At 41.4% G+C, this 7,500-nt stretch overlaps 1 protein-coding gene across 2 annotated transcripts in view; it reads left to right on the forward strand.

Moving 5' to 3' along the window:
* The window catches only part of ric1 (RIC1 homolog, RAB6A GEF complex partner 1), a 79,910-nt gene that overhangs the window by 31,788 nt on the left and 40,622 nt on the right, over positions 1-7,500 (forward strand). The gene's annotated exons all lie outside the window — the stretch shown is intronic.

The following is a 7,500-nucleotide window of genomic DNA, read 5'->3' on the forward strand; positions in this document are numbered from 1 at the left end:
AAACGAGATGAAAGTGTTGAAAAAGAACTGATGCTCACACTGAAACATTTCAACAAGTTTTATATTTGATAAACAACAAATATAACAAGCATCTCTATGCACTTTTTAAAGCAAGATTCTATTCTGTGGCATTTCCTTATTATGGCCGTCGTCATAGCAACACATTATAACGGAGCGCACATCCATGCATCACAACGGACACGCTTGGAGCGCTCTCTCGTTTCATTCAAATACAACTTGCCGTCTTGCGTCTCTGTTTTTGATTGTATTGAAAATGAAATCAGAGTTGATTTACTGTTTACAGAGTTTGGTAATATTGTTGTCATCTTGTCTGGACGATTGTTTTGTACGCTGTACTAAATGGATTTATAAACCGTTATGAGATTTAAACTTTCAAACAAGGTTTGAACTTCTTTGTTCGTCATTGGCCACTTGCTGCAAACTTTTCTTCGCGAGAGCTTCACGTTTATTAAGTGAGTGAGATAAAATATTTCAACTCAAAACAACATTTTGTGCCCAATTATTTCCCAGACGTAGTTTTGGTCACACATGACGACGGCAGATTTGAAGTGTTTCTATAGGCGGATCTTTTGTGACGTCATTGTTTATGTTTGTCACGTTGCATCATGGGAATCGTGTGGCAGGAAACACCGCTAGATACCTGTAATTTGATTGTTTTGCACGTTTGTAGGAGGATTTAGAGAAGAGGATGGTTCACTCTTGCTGTGTGGTCGATTGTACGGCTCGTTGGGGGCCTGATAACATTTTTTTTTCGAATTCCATCCGAAAAGGATTGCGAAAAACGAAAGAAATGAAGTGATTGTGCTTGTGTGCAATTAGGCGATTGAACCTGGACGCTTCGAAGAAGTTCCTGCAGCTTCTGATCGAGTTTGTGAGGCTCAATTGCTCATGGTTAATCTTAGTAACTATGTATTTATAGAAGATTGAATAAAAAAACAAAACAAAAACTGAGTCAAATCAACCGAGTCATATGTTTTCGCGTTCTGATTCAGGTCTTTTAGCACGATCACTGCTTTTGGTTTGGCAGAAAAGATCGGCCCAACTTTTCGAGAAACAAAATAATCATAGGCTTCCAAACTTTTGAAAGCCTTTAATCTCTCATGAGTGAAGGGTCCAGGGGTTTCTATTAAATAAGAATAAATGTCTCCCCAGCAGATTGGTGGCCAAGACACGGGCGAGTCGGACCAATGTGTTTTGTCATCCCAGATCTCAAATGGGCTTTGAATAACTTCGATTTTGTCACCAATACAAATTTTGAGCTTCTCTCCAAACCTCCTCCGGCCTTCAGATGTTAAAGTGCTTATATATTGTGGATTTCGCCCGCTAACTCTCTTGAAAGTGCTCGTCGCGTCTTTACAGCCCGCCATACTGTTTGTTTTGTTGCCACACAACCACTCGCGCATGCGTACAAAGATGTCAACAAAGATCCTCCTATTCAGCGACTTTTATTGACAGGGTGACCATCCTCGATTAAGTTTCCCTCAGGACTTTAGCAAAAGACAAAATATGACCACACCTCAGATTTGGTCCTCTTAAAAGGCTGAAAAATCTCCCGAGCACGGTCGCTGCCATCCGCCATTCTTTCTCGGAAAAACAACAACAAAAAAAACATTGTGCGCTGCGCCCGCGTCAGACAGGATTTACAGTGAGTTATTAAAATTGCGATAATCAAACACGGTGTTAATGATAATTACATTTTAAACGATAATACTAACCGTCAGTACATTTTATCGTGGTTTATAGTTAAACTGGTAATTGTCCCATCCCTATTTCTAACATATATTTATTTAGCATATTTCACATTTGTTTTTCAAACATTTGCACTAGATTTTAAAACAGTATCAGATGTTTTTCTTTGCCAATCGTTTTTTTTCCAGCGAATACAGAAGCAGAAGCTAAAATTGACTTTAATCTGCCACATGATTACAGAACGCATCACTTCCTGTTTTCTGAGCTCATCTGAGGAGCATTTGAGGGGATCTGGGAGTCTTGGCTGCCGTCTCGATCCAGCTGTGGAAAACCTCAAACAACCCGTCCCGAACACTGAACTCTAGAGGAAGTTCAACCTCGCTCGCGCTCTCTCTCTCGCTCTCTCTCTCTCTCTCTCTCTCTCTCTCTCTCTCTCTCTCTCTCTCTCTCTCTCTCTCTCTCTCTCTCTCTCTCTCTCTCTCGCTCTCTCTCTCGCTCTCGCTCTCTTCGTCTCGCTCTCTCTCTCTCTCTCTCTCTCTCTCTCGCTCTCTCTCGCTCTCTCTCTCTCGCCCTCACTCTCTCTCGCTCTCTCTCTCTCTCTCGCTCTCTCGCTCTCTTTCAACTCAATTCGCTTTATTGGCATGACATACTTAGGTACTTATTGCTAAAGCATTGTACAAATCAAACTAACAAAAAAGAACTTGCATAAAATACATTTATACACGCACACAATGCGGATGTGTTCACTCAGTACCTCTTAGTTTGTGGCATTTATGAATATGACGTGCTATAAAGAAGAAGTAGGTCCTTCACTCAGTGAGATTTGTAATGTGCCAGTTTCGTGGAGTGACTGAAACTCAGGAGTAATCTGCTGCTGTATTTGAGTGAGTCTCTGAATGAAGTGTGTTTGTCACAGTGGAGGAGGAAGTGTGTTTGTTTTAACTTCTCCAGATCTACATTTATTACAGATTCGTTCTTCTTCAGGTCACCATGTCGTCCTCTTTCTATGGTCAGCTGGTGGTCACTGAGTCTGTACTTAGTTAATACTAAGTCTGTCTGTCTGCCTGTCTGCCGCTTCCACATTCTTCGCTGCGTCTCCTTCCAGTTTTTCCATCATTTGTTCTGCCAGAAGAGATCTTGAAATAGACCTCAGTGAATGACCAAGATATGTCAAGAAAATAAGTCTACTACAGTGACGCATGTGCAGATGTGCTGTAGAAAACACGTGAGAGTGTGAGAGTGAGTGTGCGATCGAGTGTGAAGCCCCGTTCACACCGCCAGCGACAAAGCGACAAAGCGACAAGATCCCATTCATTTCAATGGAGCGCTGGCGACTTCCGGCGACACGAGCGACAGTGACCGTTGGCGACAGAATGTGGGCGTGTCAAGCGACAGGAGACAAGCGACAAAAGTTCAGAAATTTAAACTTTATGCAAATGAGAAGCGATTTTCGCAAGCGACAACCAATAGGAAAGAAGACTTTCAGTGGAGCTCACGTTACGTCACCGTCTCGGAGTGCAGGCAAGACAGAGTTCGAGGGCGATTTCACTGTTTTATATGATTTGACTGTAACCACATTCATGGATATAATAAAATGATGCATGGAAAAGAAACTGTCGACAGTCTCAGTGAGTTTAATTAATTTATAGTTCGAGTGTTGTACGTTTTTGATGCAAGTTTAGCACTGCTGCAGTTCACTTTACAGTTTCCCCTGCATTGTGTTGACTACTAGAGACAAGAAAATGTATTATTTGTCAAATACGAATGACGTTTTAGTCATTAATGACCGTATGAGTGAGTTTAATTTGTTGCTTGATCGATCGTTAATCTAGTTAATCTAGTAATGATTTAATCCACTGAATAGCCTACTGCTATGGGAATATAAAAACACTCTCCCAACAGCATACCGTTTCTTTTGAGCCTATAATTTCTAGTCAAATTAAAATAATATAAAGTTAGTTATCACTTGTGATGGTATTTAGTATAGATATGGCCAGACGTCCAGTCAACCAATAACATTAGAGCGACAGCACTACCAACGCCCACAAGCGACTTCACCATACAGAGACTAGCGACACACAGCGACAAAATCGCTGGCGGTGTGAACGGGGCTTGAGTGAGTGTGCGTGCGAGTCTGCGAGAGTGAGTGAGTGAGTGTGCGAGCGAGTGAGTGTGCGAGCGAGTGAGTGTGCGAGCAAGAGTGTGCGAGTGTGAGTGAGTGTGTGAGTGAGTTTGTGTGTGAGAGTGAGTGAGTGAGTGAGTGAGTGAGTGAGTGAGTGAGTGAGTGAGGTGAGTGTGTGAGTGCGCGAGTGTGTGAGGTGAGTGTGTGAGTGCGCGAGTGTGTGAGGTGAGTGTGTGAGTGCGCGAGTGTGTGAGGTGAGTGTGTGAGTGCGCGAGTGTGTGAGGTGAGTGTGTGAGTGCGCGAGTGAGTGAGGTGAGTGTGTGAGTGCGCGAGTGTGTGAGGTGAGTGTGTGAGTGCGCGAGTGTGTGAGGTGAGTGTGTGAGTGCGCGAGTGTGTGAGGTGAGTGTGTGAGTGCGCGAGTGTGTGAGGTGAGTGTGTGAGTGCGCGAGTGAGTGAGTGCGCGAGTGAGTGAGTGCGCGAGTGAGTGAGTGCGCGAGTGAGTGAGTGCGCGAGTGAGTGAGTGCGCGAGTGAGTGAGTGCGCGAGTGTACGTGCACGCGAGTGAGTGTGCACGCGAGTGAGTGCGAGAGCGAGTGTGTGTATCATGTCTATCGAGAGAGATGATTAGGTGCATCAGAAGAGCTTGTTATTGAATATTGAACTGTAAATGTGGTCGTCGTCTTGGTTTCCGTCACTCAGATGTCCGTTCATCTTCAGCTGCTGCTTCCGTTGTTGTATGTGGTCGTCATGGTGACGCTCTTAGATTCTGTGCAGAACACGGTCTCATGTTCTCCGGTAGTTCAGTCACACTAGGGCTGGGGTAAACGATTATTAATAAAACGATTAGTTGGGCGATTATTTTATCGATTAGTCGACTAATCTAACGACTAATATAACAATTATTTTTCTGTTGCTCGATTAATAAAAACCCTGACCTGGACATTGCTTGGCTCCGTTAATTGACATTGGCGAACTAGCGTACTGAATCATGATACTATAAGCTGGCTAACGTTAGTCTAACGTTATGTATTTGACTCGTAAACGACCACAGCATGAGTTAATGCTAACTAACGTTAAGTCGTGACTTGAGTTAGCTAACGTAACGTTAAAAGCTACTGCAATCTGCTTGCTACCGTTAGCTAGATCTAGCAGCTGTGCACTTCGCTGGTGCTGGACTAACCCAGGCATCTTAGCTCTGTGCAGTTTGCTTGTGCTAGGTTAGTAGCTACCGTTCACATTAGTTCAAAATCTGTTGGAACTATTTTTCTTTTTTATTTAACTATTTGAAAGAAAAAAACATTCAATTACTTTATTATTTATGACAGTAATCAATATCATAAGTAAATAATACATTGAAGGCTACATGCTGTAAAACGCAAATATTGAGAAATTATGCTTAAAAATAAGCAACCTTTTTATGCACACATTATTATTATTATTAGTAGTAGTAGTATTTTTAATACATGGAGTCAGATGTAGCTAAATCTATTGTACAGTAGACTAATGTCATTATTTCTGTAAATTTTTTCAAAGTTAAACCGAACTTTTATTGTGACGGGTTGCCGTGAAGAATTGAGTTTCCGTGTGTGTGTGATATGACGATAGTTTTTCTCAAAACGATAAAATGCTCATGAAGTGACTCTCAGAGTGGCTCTGGAGATGAATTTCATCATGTCATCATATCGTGAGGCAGCAGAGACTGAAAAACAGCGCGAGCGTCACTCGTTCTTCAGTGTGTGTGTGTGTGTGTGCGGTAAATGAAACCGCGCGTCTGCGCCATCCATTCACACAGAGACAAGCAGAACATGCAGGGTTAATATTTAAATAGTCTTTTTGCAGTTTAATACTAGGGATGCATCGATCCGATATTCAGTATCGGTATCGGCTCCGATATTGCCATTTTTGCCAGATCGGGTATCGGTCAGACGAGGCCGATCCAAATCCGATATTGTGCGTATACTATTCTGTGCTATTGTTAAGCCCCACAAAAGGCACAGAAACATTATAAAGCACCATAAAGTTGTCGTGCACTATATTATAAGTGTTCGGAAGCCATTATATAGTATAATGTGAGATAGAAATTAATATTTAAGTCATTAAATTCAAGATCACGTACACTTTTCCCTCCGCTGCGGCTGTCAGTCATTCTCCATTCATCATCAAGCAGCGCGTCGCGTTCGGTTACGAGTCAACACGATGAACAACTCTCTCCAAGATGATTCAAAGTTACTATAATTATACTTGATCTGTAGATAAAGGGCTATGGTTTTGCATTAAACAACTTTATCTTGCTGGACTTTATTGCTGTACCTTAATCATGTTAACGTTACTTTCTACCGGGTGTCTCTCTCAACACTGGAGTAGAGTCAGAGCATTATAATAGTTCTTCACGCGCAGAGTAACTGACATTTAAAACTGTTTAAAGAAAATGCTCTGTTTAAAGAAACTATTGCATAGATAGATAGATACTGTATAATACACTACGCATCAATATGTCTTTCCTTTGTGATTTGAACTTTTCAATGCGGAATCGAAGCGTTGCGCGCTGTGACTCGTGTTGCTTCATGCGCATCATTCTGCGCTCGGGATGCGCATAAGCGCTTTGTGCCGCACTGTATTGGGGCCTTTCATATCATAATACAGTGACGCAATGAACGATTATTTCTGTTCTGTCCTATCTATCATATGTTGCTGCCTCATTAAACCGCTGTGCTATACATTTAAAACATGTCTCAATTTTATAGTAGGCCTAGGCTATATATAAAATAATTAATCTTTTTGATTTTTGTTATCTTGTTTTTCATGAATGTATTTTACTACAATACAAAGAGCAATGTGTAACGTTTTACCAAATTTAGTGTTACACTTATTGTCTCATATTTGTTCCCCACTAAATGTTTTTTTCATGTTCAGATTTAATACAATTATTGTGCACTTGTGATTTTTTAGGCTAAATTTTACTGCTGAATTATCCACTAATCTAGTTTATAATAGCATTTTTGTCACAGATTATGATCATATTTTTTTTAATTTGTTGTTTTTCTTTATAATGAAGTTGTCTGTATTAAGTAGATTGTGTTTAACACAAAATAGTGATTATCAGTTCAACACACAGAGTTATAGAAATTCTACTTGATTAAAAATAAAAAACTGTACTGGTATCGGATTGGTATCGGTATCGGTCGATACTCAGAATGTTTGGTATCGGATCGATTCTGAAAAAATGGTATCGTTGCATCCCTATTTAATACACACAGACACTATATCGTGGTATAGGCTACAGTGCTCATAGTAAAAAAGTTAGTCTTGAGCCCGCGCTGAGATAAACACGGAAGCGGCAGAAAGCAGCGCCTATTAGTGGGTACCGAATATACCCGGTGCTACAAATGCTGGTACCGTCACATTTTCAGTACCGACCGGTACTTTGACAACACTATTGGGAATTCTGTGAAGAGGTTGCTGTTTCGTCCTCCATTCTGCAATGTTTCGGTCTCCCACGTGTGTGTGGCGAGCTGTACCTAAATAAAGAAGTGTCGACGAAAAAATATTCGACGTCATCGACGCGCCGCTACAGCACTAAGTAACACAAACACTCCTTCATCTGTGACGCATGACCTTTGACATCAACACTGAACATTATGGGATTATCCTTTCACCTTTAGCCCATTA

This window comes from Phoxinus phoxinus (assembly GCF_949152265.1).
Source record: "Phoxinus phoxinus genome assembly, chromosome: 17".
NCBI classification, from domain to species: Eukaryota; Metazoa; Chordata; class Actinopteri; order Cypriniformes; family Leuciscidae; genus Phoxinus; species Phoxinus phoxinus.